This window comes from Ambystoma mexicanum, chromosome 5q, assembly GCF_040938575.1.
Source record: "Ambystoma mexicanum isolate Mex_15411 chromosome 5q, UKY_AmexF1_1, whole genome shotgun sequence".
In the NCBI taxonomy this organism is placed as follows: domain Eukaryota; kingdom Metazoa; phylum Chordata; class Amphibia; order Caudata; family Ambystomatidae; genus Ambystoma; species Ambystoma mexicanum.
The window spans coordinates 214,516,196-214,538,170 of NC_090933.1; the positions used below are offsets into that span (position 1 = coordinate 214,516,196).

At 47.1% G+C, this 21,975-nt stretch overlaps 1 protein-coding gene across 1 annotated transcript in view; it reads left to right on the forward strand.

The window, feature by feature from the left end:
* The window catches only part of LOC138497339 (cytosolic non-specific dipeptidase-like), a 221,281-nt gene that overhangs the window by 128,076 nt on the left and 71,230 nt on the right, over positions 1-21,975 (forward strand). The window lies entirely within an intron of this gene.

Here is a 21,975-nt window from a genome sequence, read left to right on the forward strand (position 1 = left end):
TAAGAGTTGTACATTTACTGTGAATTAAATATGCATACCTGTAGTTTGTATTCAGCCATGTGGATATGTATGCAGCTGTAAGTAGAACTTGGAGACTTGTAGAGTAGTTTTTGTAGTAGGTGCTTTCCAATGATATGAGACTTGTACTCCGAGTGATCAACAGTACATTTGAAGTGCAGAACTATGATGATGGAGTTAGATGTAGATGTAGATGTAGAGGTCTTGGATGGGATTGGTGGATGGTTGTGTGACTGCTTAGCTGTATCCAATGAGGGAATGGCACAGAGAGTGATGTGGAAAGGGTACAAGGGCTAGCTAAGAGTTGCGCGCTTCAGACACTGCGGCTGTCCGGGGGTTAGGGCGTGCCACATCTGGGGTTTTCCAGCAAATCCAGCATGGAAAGGGGACTGTAGGGATGAGCCAATTAGATGTTGAGGTTGTGGATTTGTGTTGAGACTGTGTGTAGTAAAGATGGCAGAGGTGGAGAAAGTCAGGGTGTTGGTGCTTGGAGATATGTTTGTGTATGGTGTACAGCAGTATGCTCAATGCAGGCATGTGGCAAACCATTTTGATGTTACAGGAGTGGAGGTGCTGTGGAGCACTGTGCCTGATTGCAATGTACAGAGAATTGTACACGTTTGTGAAGATATGGGCAGGATGAACAGTCCACATCTGGTAGTTTTGCACTATGGTGCTTTCCATTAGGGCTACGTCAGTGCCGCTACTTTGTTGGCAGATTTGGAACACTTGGTTCAAGCAGTAATGAACATCCTTCCAATTGCCAAAGTATTTTTTTCTGGATTACTACCTAGAGCAATATGGGAACATAGTTCTGTTTTTTGTCCTCAGCAAAACATTGGTAGGTGTGCAATCAACCGAGGCATGTGTGCTTTCATGCTTAGAGCTGGTATGTTTTTCTGTAATAATGAGAATATTGATTCCAGTAATGCTGTTCATTTTAAAGAAGATGACATTTCCTTATCTTTTTTTGGGAAATGCTTTGCTGTTTTGGAATATAAGGGTTGCTTTGGAGAAGGTTATGTGAAGATTTTAGTAGTAAAAAAAAACAATAAAATAGCAGGTGTCTGTCAAGCATCTGCAAAAAACACTGCTCTTATCAGAGCCAACCTCAAAGGGGAAATGGGGCACACTATTTAATTTTACATTCACCACGCTCAGATTTTCCATATGTCCGTGGACATGGCGGTAGTCCGCGGACAGTGTATTACATACAGGGGTTTTGGGGTGGAGAGGCATGCAAATGAGAATGACCAGAGCTAGGGATTGGTCAGTAAAGTTTACTGGGTGTGTTGTGTAAGGAGAGAGTTTGTCAGAATGTCTTTTTCCTGAGAGAAGAACAGATAGCTATGGCTGTGTGTTTCCGAAAATAGATTATCTGGATTTTGGGAGACTCATGGATACATTGGTTGGAGGTGCATGCAGAACGCTGTGGAGTAGCTGCAGATCTTGGATTTCCTCATGTGGAAGAGCACTGGCATTGAGTGCGTGGAATGAAGTGGCTGGACCTGGTACTTCTCTGTGCTACTTTAGAGACAGAGCATCATCCAGACATAATTATAATTCATTGTGGAGGGAACAGTTTAGGACATGTGTCTGGAATTTCTTTGCAATTTGCAATGAAAGAAGGACTTGGGAAGGTCATGGACATGTTTCCAAATTCCCAAGTAATTTTTTCTCGTATTGCGCAAAGACAAATGTGGCTGCATTCTTCTTAATTTGGTCCACAAATGGAGAAAGCGAGGCGCAATGTCAATAAGGCTGCTTGTGCCTTTCTAAGAGATGTTGGCATGTCCTCTTTTCACAATGAAAATATTATGTTTCGTAGCACATACATTTTTCCCAAAGATGGAGTACATCTTACTTATGCTGGCAATGAGATTTTTCTGAGAAATGTACAAAATGCAGTGCAAACTTTTTTGGAATTAGTCCTCTATTTTGCAGTAGATGTTGACGATTTCAAGTTTTTCAAACACACAAAAACACCACCAAAAGGCTCTTTTCAGAGCCACCACTTACTCCCAGAGAAAAGTGGATTGGTTTTGCTAGGACAGCACCCTAAACTTTATATGTCCTAGGACTTCCAAAAAATGTACAGGGCCCTGCACTGTTTATTTGCCACTACCATTTTTAAACTGTGAAAGGCGTCTCTGAAAACGGCCTTTTTAATTTTTTTTTATTTTTGTTCTTTTATATATTTTTTTTGTTTTTTACACACAACACACTAGGATAGGAGGGGAAAGCAGGGTAATGAAGGAAAACCAACCACGGATAAGAAAGGGCAGGTGGAGAGAGGAAGATGGTAGGGTGGGCCTTACTTAGGTAGGTAGCAGGTCTTCTGGTGCTCAGTGACCGTAGTCTCGAAAGCACTTCCTCGACTATTCCCCCCTGCAGAGTACTGCATTTCAGTACATACACATTATTGTGACCCTCGAAAGGTAAGGGTCAACACCATCGTGAATGGCTTGTGAGGCAGCTGGAGGGATGTGCTGTCCCACAGGAGTGTCTATTGTGGTGAGAGGATGTGGTAGAGGAACTCAACCTACTACGTTGATCACCAGGTACAACCTTGCGAATGGCCCCACTGTGGAACGATGTTAGGTGTCGCTTCATGGATGCCGTACCAAAGCTGTACGAACCACGTCTCCCACGACTCAGCACCATTTTGCACTGTTTGCAGGTGACCTTGTTAGCACATGCTTTTGGTACGTTACCATGAATGTAAACAACCGCCACACCCAAGACTCCCGGCGAGTGCTGGTAGTAGGGATTTCCTCTACGTCATCCTCTTCATCCTCGTTCTCTACATCCTCACACCTGTTCCCCTCTGCAGGCCCTTGGGCAGGTGGCGGTGGTGGAGGGTTTGGGGGTGGTGCTGAGGCAGATGTAGCAACAGCAGCCATGGATGCCATCAGGGTTGATGAGATGATCTCGGCAAGAGCAGCAAAGACAGCAAAAGTAAATCTGCAATAGCCAGAAGAACAATGAAGATCAGCTCTGGGGTGTGGCCTTTTATAGGGATGGAGGGGTGCGCTTCGCGGACAGATCGAACACCCCAAAAAGGTTCAAAAAGGTCCATAAAGTATGACACTTTTTCTGTGAACATTATAATAAGAATCCCTTGTACAGAGTTTTCATGAGAAATAAATGCACATGTGATGGTATCAGTGATGTCATCAATGACATTTGTGATATCATCTTTGATGTCCTGTTAGTCTTAGCAATGCACGGTGGTGGTGCGAGTTATGGTTGCTTAGCTTACCATAACTGGCGAATTTCAGGGGGTTTTCGGTTCTACTTGGAACCATAATGTCCCTCCCTTTAACAAAGTTTTTTTTAATTTTTATTTTTTTTTTAACTGAAAGAAAATATATATATATATATATATATATATATATATATATATATATATATATCTATATATATATATCATGTGTCACTGCTTGAGGAGATTATGGTTTCAGCTCCCTGTTCAATTATGGCGCACTGTAGCATGCTCCATGCAGCACACAACTCCTTCCAGGGGCAAAGCAAGTTCAGAGGGCTTACAGGTGGGCCACGCGACTCCTGACCAAATCCTTGATCTAGAGTCCTGCTTCTACCTGTCGCTTAACCGCTCTCACTCCCCCGCTGCCCCCCCACCCCTTATAGCCATGGGCCTTCTTGCTACTTCTTCAGGAACCTGACTGCTCTGGATCCTCACGCACCTCCCTAATCACTTCACTTCATGCTCACACTTCCTCCCAACAAAATGTCATACTCCTTTTCTGTAGGGTGTCTCGCCCACTGTACCACTTTATGGTGCACTTTTTACCACCACCACCACCGCCTCCTATTCTGCCCCTTTTTGCACTAGCCACCTCTCATCCGTCTCAACCATCAACCTCCTCGGCTCCCCCAGACTCTCTTCTTCCCATAATTCTCCAAACTCATGATCTCTAAAGATGTGTGTGACTTTCACTCTCTAAACACATTTGGCTACTTTTCAATATGCATATCAGGTCAGGTCTTGGTAACCGAGTAAGTGGATCCCTGCACCCTCTGGAGCAATGCTATTTTATGCCAGTCCACCATCTTAGATTAAGTCAGAATTATGTAAGTCACAAAAGCTCCACAACAGTTGGACAAAAGTGCTCTGGCAGTCACCGAATGTGAACGGTTTCACCATTATGGTGCGGATAAGCTTGGTTAGCAAGGTTGGGCTAGTACAGTTTCCCGGCACTGCTCTTCCACTGCACAGCTTACCTTAAAGGGACTGCTGTATTGATGTTGGCTACACTGGGTTTTATAGCCCTTAATAAAGGGGTAGATGTAATGCCAGCGCTCATTTGTTAGGTGTGTCAACAACCAACTTAATGGCCAAGAATTCAAGAATAAGTGATGCATTGTTAGTTTCTTGAGATGCAAAGTGTGGTTGAAAAATACCTTCTACCCAAGATCTAGATTGCAAAACTATAATCCAGGGCCTACTCAGGAGATGTCTGTTAGTAGGACCTGGGGCTCCTTGAAATTGAGGTTGATGGCAAAGCCTCCTCTGTTTTGGCAGTCAAGACTAGCCAACTCATGTTTATTCGACAGGGGTCCAGCAAACACTGAAAAGTTAGGTATAAACCTCCATTAATGGCCAACTAATGCCGGCAATGCCCAGGGGTCCCTTTTGGTTTGCAGCGTTGAACAGTACTGCTTCCATCATTGCTTCCTGTGGTTGTACACTGCCTGTTTCGACAGTAAAGCCAAGGTATTTATGGTGGACGGGGCCAGATGGCCATTTTGTTGGTTGGAGGAGGGAAGTCCAACCTTCCTTAGACTCTGTGTAGTAACCTGGTCTAGGCCTTTTATATGTTCTGGCTAAATCTGACTATAGCTGATTATTATTTATGTGGTCCAGGTCAAAAGACCTTTTCACATACATTCCAGTAGTCCCATCAGAATTAATTATGCCATTTATAACAATCAATCATTAAAAGCATAGCAATAAATAATTGTAAAACCCCAAAACATTTCATAAAAACAAGTCCAAATGCCAACAATGATAATGTCCTCTGAAGTATTATCTGCCTTGTCTCATAAAGTATGATTACCAAAAAACAGTAATGGCAGATATCAAATGTAAGCATCCAGTAATGTTGCCATATCCTTTCTAGTGCAATATGCAAGCCCCATTCACCAGCATTTAAACAATAGCATGAATGATAATATCATCTAGGTCTACCCTAGTATAGTGCTGGTGCAGTTTGAGGCTGCTGAAGTCGCAGGGGCTCTGTGAAGGCCAAATGGTGAACACAATAGCAGTTGCAATGCCACCAGTTTTTTCCTACTCGCCCGATTATGGGTCAAAGGGTATTTACATCATGCAGTATTCTTCCAGTTAATAAATGTGTGTTTGGATTTGGCCCATTTTAACATCGACCCACATGGTGGAGGTAAAAACTGTAGAAACCCCCTAGGATCCAACTATCTTTTCATGTGGTGTGCTAGTGCATTCCCCTACACGCGTGAGAACAACGATGCAATGGGAGGGTCTTGAGGCTGTGACAAAGTGGACATCTCAAATGTCCACCTTCTCAATCTCTTTGCAACATAACGCACACAAGGGTCAAAACTGACCCTTCTCTGGATTACTGTACTTGGAAGAGTAGCAGTGCGATCAACGACTGCATGGTATCCATTTCCAGCCCACAAACTGGGATTGAAATTCATTTTTTCTGGGCATAAAAAGTGAACATCCACATTTTCAGAAATGCTGTATGCAATGTTAATGAGTATCCACGTGGTTTGCTGCTGCGAGGGCAGTAGCGTTGTAGGGATTCAGATTCCCTAGATTTCCGAATTGAAGAGGAAGTGCCAAGTGTCATCCACACTCCAGCCACCCCCTTTGAAGTGCCAGGTACATTCATGCTGAAATATGACGTATGATGAACAGATAAACCAGCAGAGAGCCGCAGCTGGGCTCTGCCCAGTGCCTATCGAAGTAACAAAACCTATTGAAGTACCGACACCTAAAAAAACCTGGACAGTAAGGTACCCATTGAGAACTATAGCTATAGGCAAGACAAAATTACGTTTGGCAGAATTGAATACCCGAAGAAGTCAAGAAGATATTAAAGGAAGATGAATGGTGATGTCTTAAGAAATCGGACGGACGCACATCTAGAAGCTATAATGACCTGAGAATACTGACCGAGACGAAATACCATGGATAAGTGACATCTTGAGCCAAAGGTGAAGCAGTTGATGTCAAGAAGCAGAAACGTTTGCCATATGCACAATGAAGATATTCAGTTAGTTTTAAATGTGTACAAAGGCAAGAAGCAAATACATTTTTAAGCTTGCTTATGCTTAGTAGCAAATAGATTGCGGCAAGCACCAAATATATGTAAATATAAATATCTCTCTATATATATTATTCTCAAAAAGCACTGCACATAGGCAGAATTGAACAAAGGTTACTAAAGGTCTCTCTGCTGCCGTTCACCCTGGTGAGTAGTCCATCATTTGCTGGCCATTTTTTTTAAATCTGTCCGGTGCCCCTAGCCCAAACCCCCAACTCGTTGCTTCCCCCAGCCCCTGATCTCCCTCACGCAGCCCTCGCTCCCCGCTTCCTGGTTTCACTGCCTCCCGACCCACCCACTGTGCCCTGAATGGCCCTTTGGCCATGTTATCCAGGCCATTACTGACCTTCCCAGGGCAGCCCTCTGCCCGTGCAGCCCTGTGACGAAGGGCCCAAGACAAAGGGCGGCTCCAACAAGGCGGCTCCAGATCGAATTTGCAGGTATCCGCACGAGAAGCAAGGAAGCTAGTAGCCTGCCATCAACCGGCGCCAACCAATAAGTAAGTGTGGCAAGGGTGGGGACTGAAGCAATTACTTCACACCAGAAAGCCCTACCACCTTCTCTTAATAAACCTTAAATGTTTGTACTGTCACATATTAGGTTTAAATGATTATTCGTACCCTAACAGCATCACTATACTGAACCTTGCATGTAGACTGTGCTCCCAACATCATAGAAAGTGCTTAATAGCGTCACCTCTAGTGGATGGAAAGGATGAATCGGATGGAATGGACCGGACGGAGCGGAGTGAATAGAGTGGATGGAAAGGACAGAGTGGACATAGTGGATGGAATGGATAGATCTCTATCTCCGATTTATGTTATGTACCTGTATCCCCATTTTTATCTGTATCACATGTTTACCCTATCCATTCTGTTGCTTTATATACGTATGCCGCTATGTACGCCCCCCTGTCCTGCTCTCGTGCTTGGTCGCAGGCGCTTTACTGATAACCACTATCTCACACTACTACGCTTACTCTCTCCTATACTCCATCATGCAAATAGAATACAGCTATACTATGACACATTGTCAGATTCCGTTTTACTCCTCCTGCGCGGAAGCAGCATGAACACCTGCCTCCCCTCGGCGGTCTTGGCGCCTGGCTTAGGGCAAAATGCAGGCCGCCATGACCCCCTTGGGGAAAGAGGGTTAGGGTCCTTGGATTGGATGGGTTTCGGGGAGTTAGGTAAACCGGATTGAGGGTTGGGAATCTGGTGGTGGGTAGGTAAGGGGAATTATAGGGAAAACATGCTCCTGAGCTCCCGTCCTGTGAGCTTCTCCACGAACATTCAGTTTTGGTTCACACACACTCACACTCTCGCATTTGCCTTGGCACTAAATCACTCTGAAGCATTGTTTGTGCGTGCCCCTTGCCACTTCAGGGTTAACCCGAGGCGCAGCACTCAGTTATGGTTCAGCACTGAGTTTGCCCCTTGTTACCAAAATAATCCCCCACACCAATCTGCTTTAACATAGAAGATTCACAACATATAAGCAAATACGTTTCTCCCCCGAAATGAGCTACTGCTCTGCCTTTTCAATATTACCCAAACATTAATAAAAATCAGCACTTAGCTCTGGCTGTTCGTGTCCATTCACGAAGAGGAAGTTCGCACCGTAGTCGGTTGTTTCCGCCACAAGAAGCAGCGCCGGTGCCTGCCGAAAAGGAAACAATTAGTATGCTTTTTTCTAGACTGCGCCCGTTGCTTGTTAGTAAAAGCGCATGCTAGTTTGGTGATGCCACATGCTGTTAGGTTCTGCTCTGGGAACCAATGGATTCCCCCCAGGGTGCGGGTCTCCCTTTGATCTCCCTCCCTGGATTGCCTTTGCAGGGTTACCAGGATCCCTCCCTCCCTCCCTCCCTCTCGCGGGCGGCTGTTCCGATTGCCGAGGAGGTTAGGGATAACAAGAATAACTTGGCTTTTATCTCGTGGGGCCGCAGGAGCTTTCTGCAGGCGAGGTCTGGCCCTGCGTCTAGTGTTCTGCCCGGAGATCCTCAGGGATGCGTCCGTTCCGGCGAAAACCTGAGCGCGAACGAATTCACGTTGTTCGCGCATGCGCACACGCTCGGGCATTGGTTTGGGCGTCGGCCCGCACTTTTGCAGGCTCCGTGTGCCTGAATGTAGGTCCTGGACAGTAGTTTTCGTGGCCAGGCATGCTGGGAAGTGTAGTTTCTTCCTGGTTCTGTCTTTCCCTGGCTTTAGCACGGTGCTGCACCTAGTACATCTGCAAAGAGGGCAAAGGTGACATCTACTTAAGGTGGCTCCTACAACCTTAGTACCCCCCTTGACCCCACGCTTCCCGACACACATTTGGCCTAGCTGTTCTCATACTAACATGAACCCACGAACACCTCATTATCCTAACAAAACACAGCTAGCTAAGCACATACCGGCTAGCTTAGGTGTCTCCTCAGGCCTAATGCAGCTAGAACTCTGTCTGGGTGTCCACCCTCCAGACTGAACACATCCAACTGATTTCCTCAGCACCACACCTACCGCTAAGAAGCAGCTATTGTGCGCCTACGCACCATACGACACACACTCTATGACTTAAACTGCGGTTCCCAAGGGTGTTCAACCTACCAACGCTTTGAGGTCATACAAATGATACATAAGGCGCTGTATAAATGCCAAGTAACCTAACATAACACACGTGCCTTTCCCTCAGTTGTCCCCTCCCCTTGGTCCGCCCCTTCCTCCTCACTCTTCCTGCTGCAGTCTTTGTCCTCTTAAAGGAGTTGTGTTCCGTTTCCTCCCCCCCGCTGCTTATCGGGGAGGTTTGCGGTCTATATTTGCTCGATGAGACGTGGGGCCTCTGTATGATACATTGTGAGCAGCCGGGTGACGCACGAGTCTCTCCGTCCGGGGCACTGACCGACTGATCGTTGATCTCTCCTGAACTAGGCTTCTCATCTTCTCCCATTGTCACGGGGCCCGTATCGGCCTCTTCTTGGTGTAGCTTGCGGAAGAATGACGCATTGCGGGTTATTTCTCCTTCCTCTCGCATCGCAGTGACCATTGGCCCTTTGACTTCAGTGACCAGAAGTGGCTCTGGCGCATTCCTCGCGTCGGTTTTCCTTTGTTGTCTTTGTCTGACGATTATAACTTCGCAGATCAGCAGCGGATGTTCTTCCGCCCCGATCCATCCACTCCTTTGCTTTCCTCTTCTTCTCAGCCTCTTTCTCTGATCTCTGCATCTTCCTCTGGGGTGTAATCTTCCAGCTGTGGTAGCCGGGTCTGTGGCTTGTACTTTATCATCAGCTCTGTGGGTGTCCGTCCAGTTGTCTCGTGGGGGCTATTCCGATAACTTCTTAACATCTGGGAGATAGCTTGTGGCATTGCCATCTGGTACACGGCTGCTTTCTGGCAAGTCCTTTTGATGGTGACCATAAAGCATTCTACCATGCCGTTGGGCTTGTGGCCATAGTAGCGTGGTTTTTTTTTTGGGTGGCGAAAGCCTGGGTGTGTCGCAAACTTCAAGCCTTGGCCTTGGAACAGCGGCCTGTATTTTTCATGGTGTTGGCACTCCCCATTCACTAAATAGTTCATCTATCACCCCCATCACATGGTGGAATGCTGTGGACTGTACATGCTTCACCAGAGGAAAGGGTATTTGTCAATTGTCACTATGTAAAGGATTCCAATGGGGTGATAGTTACAATGTAATCTAATGAAATACACTTGGTTGACCTTGTACAAGAACATATCCACAGCACAAATGAATAGGAGCACTTTTTCTATTAGGGTAGATGGCACCTGGGTTAATATTTCCCCCTGCAACGCTCGCTCAAACCCCAATTAATCAAATTTTGAGTGGATCGAAAGGAGCAGCAAGGGGTCAGGGATATTACGCAGCAAACAGAATCAAATCCAACCTTCCCTCACAAAATAAACCATTTGCAATTGCATAAAATGACACTCTGAATTGGTAAATAATTAATTTTAATGAGGTAAGTATGATTTATCACAGTATCAGGGATTTAATATCACTAGCAACTATGACTATTTGAAGGATTGGATGAGATTTTCAAAATGGAAGGAGATTCGGTTTTGGGAAAATAACAGTTAAAAGAGAAAATCGGTTGGGAAAGGACAAGTTTTACTTACACTAGATTATCAAGACTAGATTGTTAAAGAAAGACGCGGTATGCTCCAAGGTTAATTTGCAACTTAACCTTTTCACCCTGCATTCAGCTCTATGTGGTAATTACTTAAATTAGTAAAAATATGACTAAGGATCCATGCAAGACAAAAATGAATGGAAGAATTGCGCTAACACTATAAAATCAAGGACAGGATGCACAGAGAATTCAGACTTATCTTAACCAAGTTATCAGGGAATGGATGGGATTACTTGGAGAGTAGGACAAAGACAAGGGGCCTAATTACGACCCAGGCGGAAAACTATGGTGCTAATAGCACCATGGTCCATGCCGGTAACTTACCGACTCCGCCATGGAGAAAGGGGGGAATTACCACCCCATTACAAGGTTGGCAGGGCGGTAATTACCCCTTCCTCCATGGCCCTTCCCCATTTTTGCCCCATAGGGCTCAATGGGAATGGGGAAGGCGCGAAGTACGGTACCGCAAATTGCGGTACCGTACTTAGGCACCAAGGTCCCTTTGCGGGTCCCTACTTTAACGGCTGGTGTAGACCAGCCGTTAATGTCGGGGTCCCGCAAAGAGACCTCGTAATCAGGCGCTAATGGGTTAACGGCGCCACAGCCTTTTACGGCGCCGTTAACCCATTAGAGCCAGGGTCGTAATGAGGCCCAAGGTATCAAGATAAGCTAGGTTATGTGTTATGGGATGGGGAAATACTCACAATCAGCACTTGGGGATTTGGGTCAGCCAACTGGGTTCTGGTCTCAAAGGCTCTGGTCACCGCACAGCGGACTCTCCTGGCAAAAGACAGATGGGCAAAGGTCTGGTCATGGCACAGCAACGCCTCAGCTGGATGGAGCGGGTAAGCAGGGCAAGCAGGCGGCACTGGAGAATCCCAAAGCAGGCTCAGCCACCTTTCCCCCTCTCTCCCTGAAGTTAGTGGGATTTTGTTATGGGGTTTAGTCCTGAAGGGTGGTTCTGCCTGGATAGGAAAGCCTGGATCAACTATCCCTTTTGTGGCAGTGGGGTCTGGAATCTTGCAGAGTGAAAGTGGAATATCTGGATACGCAGGTGCTGGAAAATTCAGAAGAGTGTGTCCCCTCCTGTGATTTTATATGATGGTTGTGTTGAGCTATCCCTTGCTAGTGCGCCGAAAAATAATGGAATGGCAAGTAGTGATGATTAATCAATTCCTGTTTATTTTTGTGATGTTAGAGCCTTTGTGGATGACACGTGTTTCGGCAGAGCTGCCTTTATCGAATCCAGGCTATATAGATAGCTCATAAGTCACTGCATAATGCATAAAGGTGCTGAAGTTCACAGGGATGAATCCCACCTGATACAAAGAAGTCCTCCGTATGTACATACGCATAATGCATAAAGGTGCTGTGAACTTCAGCACCTTTATGCATTATGCAGTGACTTATGAGCTGTGATTAATCATCACTACTTGCCATTCCATTATTTTTCGGCGCACTATCAAGGGATAGCTCAACACAACCATTATATATTGTCACAAACGGAGTGGAGGGACTCTAAGTCTCCGTAGTAGCTAAACCTGGTGCGACGCAAGATCTTTAACATCACCTCAACTCTCATGGACAAACCCTTTTAATTTAACGGGGCGCGTAGGTACTGCAGCAGGTGTCATCACAAACCGTCCCTCACCAAGAATGCAATACCCCTCCTGTGATTTCCCTCCCCCCCCTTATTTATAAGAAGGTGACATCACAGGGTTTATTGTTGGGCAGAACTAAGCTAGACATGCCCCTCAGAACCGGATAGGTCAGCCCATGTTGGTCGCCTCCTCAAGGCGAGCGTGTGAGATGCATCCTCTTGGCCATTCAAAGTTTCCAAGGGCAGAAAGTAACATGTAGGTGTCCCAGAAATGTATTGTGTGTCATGGCCATTGGACCAGGGTCCAGGCCTTCCTCACCCCCAAGGTCCAAATGGACCCAGTCCTGGCGCCTCTGGCACCAGGCTCATGGAGAAATGTGTTTTGCACACTCTGTGCCTAGGGTGCGTGCATCAGGGGCAGGCATGGCCATATAACATCATTGGAAGGCATGTGCAAGAGTCCCTTGGAGGGGCATGGTGGTGCCACAAGGCAGGGCGAAAGGGAGGGGCCAACCCACCCACATGCATCCGCTTCGCGTTATTCTGCTTTCAGAAGCGTAACGCTTACCGCTGTCCTTACCTGTTCTTCATCTCATCGTGCATCCATTTGATTCCAGCTACTCAATCGCTGAAGGTGCCCCTTACCTGATTCCAGCCGATCCATCGCTGTGCGCGCATCTTACCTGCATCCCATTGCTACCGGAGTCGGAGCCTTTCCTCACCTGATCCAGGCGTCCAGCGACGCGGGAGCTCCACTCCTTTTCTTAATCTTCTCGGTACCTTCATCCTGCAACCGTGGAGCTGCTCCCGAGCATCCAGACCCTGCTCTACGCCGCCAGTCTTCTCCTGCAAGGGAAAAAGAACACAACAGGTTAGAAGCCATATAAATAACGAACGCTTGGCCACGCCATACCTGAGTCGAGTTCCATTATAAAGGCCAACTTACCAGCTATTTCGGGAGCTCCATCCTCAGGGAATCCCCGGACTCGCTCCCTGACTCCGATCAACCATCTTCACACCTATTGGGAAGAGATAAGACATTGCAAGAATTACTATTAAGGCAAAAGACATTATAATATAATGAACATTAATCTGGATCACCACTCCCACGGACTAGTGAAGCAACTAGATCCACTCTACGCGCCCCTTCTACAAGAAGCAGGACGGAGAGCTCAACGTTACAAAACCGCAGGTGAGCTTGCATGGGAAAAAACTTGTGCACTTCATTTTGGCACGAGAGGGTCGAGGGAATTCACAACACCACCACTTCATTCTCATTGCCTCTCATCTTCTCTCGGGGGCAATACCAACATCCAGAACAGCAGGCACAGCAGCAGCTGGGGGAGAGAGGCTATCCAGGGGTGCCAAGTCGAGGGAGGGCTCCAACCGTGCCCCAACGCCCCCGTGGAGACCAGGTGAGCATAAGAGTGGCTCCTTTTAGGGGGAGATTTAGTTTTCCTGAGCCCAAAAAGCAAGGCTGTTGAAATAAAACATCCTATTATATTTTAACCAAACCCCCCTTACATTTCTAGGCAAGGACAGGGCCTTCTTCAACATGACACTTTTAAAACAGATCTTTCTTGTTTGCAAAGCCCATTTTGACACATGGTGAATTCTGCTGGGATGTCCCTTTCAAATTTGGTTTTCTCTTCCATCTGGATTTCAAACATTGTTTGCAGCCCTAGTCCGTTTCTCTTACAAAGCAATCTGTTCAAAACACAGTTCCACTGAAATTGACATATGCACAGAGAGCTAGGGTTTCTTTTGAAGCATTTATTTTTGACACTTTGTAGCAAAAGTCAAGCATTTTCCCGTACGGCTGAGAATAAAGTTTCTGGTCTCATTCAGTGAGAGCTGTTTTCTTTTGCTAAAGCACAACTGGAATATGGCTGGGTATAGTTGGCCTTACTGGATCAGAACTGTATATTGTTTAACAGAAGAAAAGAGCATCAGGGTGCCATCATTTTTAAATGTAAAATATTTCCTTTTTATAAGGGAAATTTTGAGCTAGCAGCAAAGCAGTGCTGCTTTTCGATTCTCTTCTTTGGTGCACATAAGGAAACGCACTGGCAGCCTTTCTCGGTGTGCTCCCTGTTCCATTTTGCCCAATAGGTGCTTGGCAAGACAGTGCAGAAATTATTTTGTAGCTGCAAAACAATTTTGATGCGAGGCAATGGTGCTAAAAGGAGCCAGCACAGCCATTTTGATGGTAACTGCTGAAGTGCAGCTTTGAGATGGAGGGGAATTCTGCTAAGTGGGTAAATGTATCCCACAACCAGGAGATGGCCCCCTTCTTCGAGAAGGCATTAGAAGTCCATTGCTACTCTTTGCCATGGTCCCTCTGGTAAGGGTATTGTTTGGAGCAGGCATGGGCAGCTATTCACTGCTGTCTTTTGGCAAGGCGTGCAGTGCATTAGCGTGTCCTCTACAATGGTGTCCATGTACGGGAGCCACACTTATTCTGGAATATCTTCTTCGTGTTAGAGACCCCCCCCCGTGGCCCTCCTGTGTGATAGTCATTAGTGCTTTCCTCAGACTCTTGGGGGGCCACTAGGCGATTGCCTCGCAGCAGTGTTCCTTGGTCCATTGTGGCGCGCTCGTTATGGATTTTCGCCATCCTCTGTAGTTCCCTTTTCACCACCTCCCCATTCACAAAGTGTTCCGTGTTCAGGTGTCTCCACCTGTTGTTGTTAGTCAAGTGTATTTCAGCCTGGATGGTGGGGTCTGCTCTGCTTTTGTCTGCAAAGAGAGCACTTGTAGTGGCGGCAGGTAGACAGTTGAGCGATAGGTATGCTATGTAGGCTTCCGCCTCTTTTCGCATGGCCTCCTCTACAGTTCCTCCTGGGTGGCAGGATAGTCAGCTGGGTTGGCTTCTCCCCCTAGTTTGTGGACAATGGTATAATCATACTGCTGTAGTCTAATACCCCACCGTCTATGCGTGGGGGCATTTTAGTTTCGGGTTTGCCAAAGAGGGAGAGCAACGCCTGATGGTCTGTGATGAAGACGAATGTCCAGCCGATAATGAAGTGATGGAACTTCTTACACACCCAGACTGCTGCTAGGCTCTCCCGTTCGGCCTGGGAATATGCCTGTTCGATGGTAGACAGTGCTCAGCTGGTGTAGGCTACTACCTCTGTACTGCCCATGTTGTTTGGGTCTATTTGGGCAAGTATGCCCCCCCCCCCCAGGCCCACCGGGCTGGCATCCACAGTGATCTCGGTATCCCATTCTGGGTTGAAGTACGCCAGCCGCCGGTTGTTGGTTGGTTCATCCTTGATGGTACAGAATGCTCTCTGGCAGTGCTCATCCCACTCAAAGGGGAAGTCCAGTTTGAGAAGTTTCCAGACGGGGTTTGTGAGAGTGGAATAATGGGGAGATAGCGGGCACAGTATTCCGCCATTCCTACGAAGGAGCGCAACTCTGCAACGTTGTTTGGCAGTTCCAGGTTGCCGATGGCGCTTATCTTGTCAGGGTCGGCCATGATCAGTGAAGATGTGGCCAAAAAAAAACATAGACTTTGCTTGTTAATGGTTCACTTCGGTCCATTGAGGGTAAGGCCAACCTTGTGGAGGATGACGCACACTGATCTTACGATGCATCATGCTGTTCTTGTGTGAACCCGAACACAAGGATATCATCACTATAGTTTAATGCATTTGTGACGGGTGCGATCAGCCGTCGGATTGTTTCTTGAAACATTTCTGCTGCAGACAATATTCCAAAGTTGAGCCGCTGGTAGCGAAACAGTACCTTGTGCATCGTGAATGTGGTTATTGGTCTTGAGGCAGGGTCAATGACCAGCTGGCGATAACCCTGTTCGAGATCTAATTTGGAGAACCGGGTGGCTTGGTTAAGTCTCACCAGCATATCTTCAATCTTGGATCCCAAGTGTCTCTCCCTCTGAATTGCGGTGTTGGGGATCTGCATGTCCACACAAAGGCGTAGGCGTCCGGTTTTTGGCACAACCACCAGGGGTGACACCCATGGGGTGGGACCGTCTACTCTCTTTATAATGTCATTATCGAGGAGTAGTTGCAGTTTGAGCATTACTTGAGCTTGTAGATGGAATCCTATTCTGCGGGAGTGCTCTTACTGAGGGGGTCAGTGTGGAGTTTTATGACCGTGTCTTTCAGTTCCCTACTCCTTTGAATAACTCTGAGAATGCTCCTTTGTGATCGTCTATGTCCAATTCACATTGGGACAGCACTCTGAGACTTTGGGTGTTTGGAGGAAAGCCACGTATGGTTTCTGACGGGTCGTATTGTATGTCAATCAGTGCTAGGGACTTGGTTGTCCGGTAGCTGAGGAGACAGCTTGCGGTTGTCGGGCTGTGTATGACGTGAATGGTGGTGGATATCCATTGCCCTCTGTATCAGGTCAAAGCTGAACTGGCCGACAGATTGAAGAGGGACAGTCGCTCCCCACTGGAAAATGCGAGCTTGCGAAGGTTGTAGGGGGGTACATGCTCACAATGGCCTTGTAGGCACTTTCAATCGTCACGTTAACAGTGGCTCCTGTGTCTATAGTGAATTGGTTTTGCTGTCCCGCCATTTGAACTGCCAATTTCGACGCTGTACTGTCATCCGAGGTGTCGTCTGACACACTCCTTGCTGTCTTATTCGTAGTACGATTCTCCTGCTGAAACTTCTCCTTCAATCTGGGGATTTTCATACAGGTCATGTATGGTATAGTCTTGCCTATGCCTTTGTTCCTCTTCCTGGTTTGGTAGCAAAGTGGGGAAGTATTCCGGCATGTCGAACTGCCTTCCTGGCGAGGGGACGTTTAGGTTGTCCACTGCTCTTATGAACCCTTGCTGAGTGGGGTATGTTGCTGCGTTTCTTTTTTGGGTAATTCTCCCGCATCTCTTACATGGTATGGTCGAGGACTAGGTGCTTTCGGTTGGTCGTATCTCTTGATTTAATGCTGGCAATGGTGGTGGCCTACAAGTGGGTAGCATCGGTACTTTTTTTCAGCACATCGCTTGGAAGTGATTTTCTTGCCCACATCTCATGCACATATGCCCGATGACTGGACATTGGCCTTTGTGGGGAAACTCAAAGCTGCACCTGTAGCACTGTCTCTCTGCTGGGGACCGTCGGTTTGTGTTCCACGTTTCTTGGCGATTCGGTGGGCAGGGGTATCTGGTCTGTCCTTGTGGGTTGGTGGCTAGGGCAGCGACCGTGTCTACCTTCTTTGGGTTTTCTATGGCAGCTGCTTGAATATCCACGCTCTCGTACAACCTTACGAGGTCTGATATTTCTTGTAATGGGAGGGGCTTCTTCAAAAGGTGTTTGCGGAACTGTGAGGATATGCATCCTTCAATTACCCTCAGCCTAATGGCTTAATCGTCTTTGAAGTTGGCGAAATGGCAGTATGTTATTTTCCTTTGAAGTCGGAGGATGAATTTGCCAATTGTCTCGTGTGGTAGTTGTGTACACTGGTTGAAAGTGTATCTTTCATAGTCCCCGTTAGGGAGGATGACTAACTTTCTGTTGATTGCGGCTGTGAGGCGTTGGTATGCCGTTTTTCTCTTGGGGCGGGATAGTTTTTATGACCCCCCCCTTATCTCCTTTTCCACAAGGTTTGTGAAAATATTGGGTGCTTCCTGGTTCCCTATGGCTCTCATAGTCCTCAAATTCCTCCATCCACTCCTCTCATCTCTGGCCTTGATCTTGCTGTGGCTGTAGTGTGAATGGGTTAGGGCGCCATAGAAAAGTGGCTTGGGGTGTGAGGATTGCCCGTGCGGCGGCTTGTGTGCCTGCATCTATCACTGGTGGTGCTCCCACTGACATGGTGCTGGGGTGGTATGTCTTCCTTGTGCATGGGGGGGTGTAGCTGGGAGTGTTACCTTCTCCCGCGTGTATTCCTGTGTTCCTCTGGCCCGTCTGATTCCTTCCTATATACTTCTTTCTTGGTATGACTTGTGGCTATGGTGGGCCACGTGGCACAAAGCCTTGTTGGTGCAGTGTCTTTCTTTCTGCTCCACTCCCCTCTTTTGTTTCTTTCTTATTTTTGAGGGGACAGCCACTCGTATTCACTGTTTTGCGGCCTCCCTGATGCAGTGTGATGGTGGGCGTGTGCTGGTGCCTTCGCGCCATTGTATGCTTTTTCGCCAAGTGCACTTAGGAAGGAGTGAGGCCACGTGATATTACTATTAGGTGGCCCTGTTTCTGAAAGGGAATCGTGCGGTTGTTGAAGCGTATACGCTCTTTTTCCTTCTGGCCACTCCCAGGCCGTCCTCCTTACCGCAGTGATATAACGTGTTACTGTCCTGTCCCTTTCCTCCTCCGGCATGGTCCTCTTCCCGCCCAGCAGTACTGTGGTCTTCTGCGCATCGTCCTCTCTGGCCGGCCTCTGTCCAGAAAGCTCGATCTCCTCGTGGGGGTCGCGCGTCTCCTTTCCACGCCGGCTGGTGCGATGTCTCTCGCCTCCATCCCCACCTGGTGCAATTTCTTTCTCCTTCGTGGCCTGGCCTCCACCTTCAGCCACCGCCCTCCTGGAGGCTGGCAGTCACCTCCTCGATGGGCCACGTTTCTCTCCTTGTCGCCAGTTGTTGCACCTAAACACACAAATGACACAGGACACTGTTGGCTCACGTTTTATCTCTTTATCCTCCATAACACATGTGCCTTTCCCCTCAGTTGTCCATCCCCTTTCTCCACCCCCTCTGTCTCCCCCTCCCTCTTCCCACTTCCTGCTGCAGTCTGTGTTCTTAAGGGGCTGCGTTCCTTTTCCTCCGCAACACTAGGCTATTTAATTGGCTTCATATTTTGAGAAAGGGTGAAGGAGTAAGGGAGGTCTGATAAACAAAAGCAGATTTCAGCAATGCTCGGCCATTGGATCATGGAACTACGTTAGCAGGATTGAAGATGCACTTGTTTGTAACTGAATGAGTGCACAGCTGTGGTAAATTATTCAATAAAATGTCATTTTTAAAAGGAGAATTGGTAGACAAAATCATAGCAACAGCATTATTTAGATATCTAGTCCTCGCCACCAGTCCTACTTGGATTTATAGAAATGAATCCATTTTGCAACTCCTGTTGTGCTGGAACTCTTGTGGGTTGGGTGTTGCAAAATGAATCCTTCTCTCTGGTGGCCCCTCACCCACCACCAAGTCTCTTCTTTATTATCTGGGGTACACCGCTGCACTGTGTCCTCCCGACACACCATAAACCCTGCCCTGCAACTTTCACTGTCTTCATCCGCACCCACTTCCCATCTCTTCCCCAGTCTGCTTGCACCCCCTGCCCCCCATGGGCGGCACCAGGCTTGTGCTTTGAGGCAGCAGGCAACACTCTGCTGTGACCCCCACGCTCAAACGGCAAGAAGCTGTCACATTTACTCACCTCAGAGTGTGGTGTATTTACTTACATTTAAACATACTTTTAAACTTTAAAAGTAGGTAAATGCACCACTTTCAGAGGTGAGAAAGCAGTCGTTAATGTAACTGCAGCCTCAGCAAACGTGCATAAGACAAAAGCCTGCCCAGAGATTGTATCAATATACCCCCCTCTATGTGTATCTAAAGGTTTAACTGCTAGGCTCAACTTTTAGTAGGACCATGCCTCCAATGATAGCTTAACTAAATAGGGTGCAAGAGGCACAGACAGGTTAAGGCCTGAGCGGGTCCAGAGGTAAACGGGTAAGAAAAAAATACGTTTTGTTTGTGTGTGTATGCGAGTATTGTTTGCATGTATGAATGTGAGCATGCGGGGAGTGTGTAAGGGCGTGTATGTTTGTATGCGAGGTGGTGTCTAAGTACATGAATATGAATGAATGCAGTGTGAATGGTATATGGATGCGAGTGCGCGTGTGAATGAGAAAGCAGTGTGCATGTTGTTGGTGCTCATGTGAATGACAGAAGCTGCATGGGAACCTGTGTAAATATGCTGTATTACTGCGTGGGTCTATCTGGGTGTATCTGTGAGGCTGGGGCCAGGGAGGGCATTGGAGCATGAACATTTTTTGCGAGGAGAATGTCATGTTTTGCTGGCTTTTTTGAGCAAAGCCAATTTGAGTTATGCAGGGGAGAGGTTGGAGTGGGTGATTGAGGGGTGGGGGGGTGGCGGGGTACTGCAATGGGGCTGGCTGGGTCCTACTGTGGCACTGTATTCTGTACTTAGATTAAGGGCAAAGCCGACATGATGAGTGTTCTGATATGGGGCAGGGCGTGTTTCCTTAATATGGCATGGCATTGTTTTACTGGTGTTTAAGGTCAAAGGCAACATACGTATTCTTACATAGGCAGGGGTGGGGTAAGGGTGGGCATTTGTGCAGCCTGCAAGGAAAATGCAACATGAGTGTTACATGGGGGGATTTGTGTAATGATAATGATTTGTTATTGCTTTCAACAAAGCACTGTACAGTCAACATATTTATATACAATTATCACCCAACCAAAGTTGGTACTCATTTATCGAACTCAGAAGGATGAAAGGCTGAGTTGGACTTGCCAGGATGGATTTAAACCTGTGAACTGCAGATCACAGCAGTGAGCTCTCAACCTGCTGAGCTTTTGTACCAGCAAGCCAGCAAGGACATCTTTTCTTACTGTGGCATGGCTTTTTTTTAACTGCCATTAAGGCAAAGACAACGGGAACATGTTACATGGGGGATATGCCATATATTAGCCGAGCCAGCATGAACATGTTTTGTTACATATCATTACTGACATCATGGGAATGGACATGTTTGGGCACAATGAGTGTTTTTTATTTTTTTTATTTTTTTATTTTACACCTGCAGATTACTGACATACAGTGGGTAGGTGTGGGCAAATGTGTTTCAAAATGCTCCTGTGCATTGTTGATGACTTGGCATCTAATGGAATTGTTCAAGTCTTACCCTACAAAACCGATTGTAAACTGTGTGGCTTTTTACCTAATGTATCACAAAGTGTACTGTAAAATGCACCATTTTAACCCCTTATTTACACATTTTTCTCTGGACAACCCCTCTGAACCCACCTTGGTTGATTTTGCTCTCTCTCGCTAGTCTCGGTAGCTCCTACAGAATCGGCTGGGGGCAGAACAAGCCCAATTCCCTCTTCGAGCTCCCCTTAAAGTAAGCCTTACCACATTAGCTCCAGGCCCCACTTGTTACACAATCCTGGCTATGCCCCTGGTGAGTTGGGATGAAAGATGCATCTAGTGGGCCAAAGGAACGGGTAATATCTACTCAGCCTCCTGGGCTCGGGATCAACCGCGCAATAGGTTTAATAGCCCCACTCACTACCAGCTTTGAAAACTGCCATCCGGAGCTCCCGGAATTTTGTGGCTGGCTCCGCCGCTGCCCCTATTCCCTCTGTCCAATTTCCCCTCACACTCGCATCGCCACTGCTCACAAGCCTGCTCCCCATCTCCCCATTTCTGCCTCTGGACATTCCTTGTCCATTCCTGTTTGGGGGATGTTTTGTGCATAACCGTTTTCACAATGAACACTGGGGGCCCCTGCGCCAGATTCTCCTCATTATACACATGGAGCAGTAATAACCACAAGAGTCCGAGCGCACCCAGGTTTTCACGCCTTTTTATACCACGTGCAGATAATGTAAATTAATCACTGCCTTACGTGCGTGCACTCATTACAATCCATACTAATGGCAGCAGCTGTTCTGATGTCGCTACCATTACAATGGATTACGACAAGCAGTGCATGCCTTTTCTAGGCATGAAAAACATCTACAATTTGTCGGAATTCTGCCCCTCTGCCCGTATCAGGATACTGATACCCCAAAGACGCATGCAGACTACCGGCATATAGTGGGAAAATCTATGATGGGGATTTCCCGCCAGATGTCGTGAACCCTGGCTGCGAGAACATGATGTCCTCTGGTTTTTAAGCATTTGCACCATGTTACAGCACAATCAGAAAGGGCATGGAAGTATGATGGAATT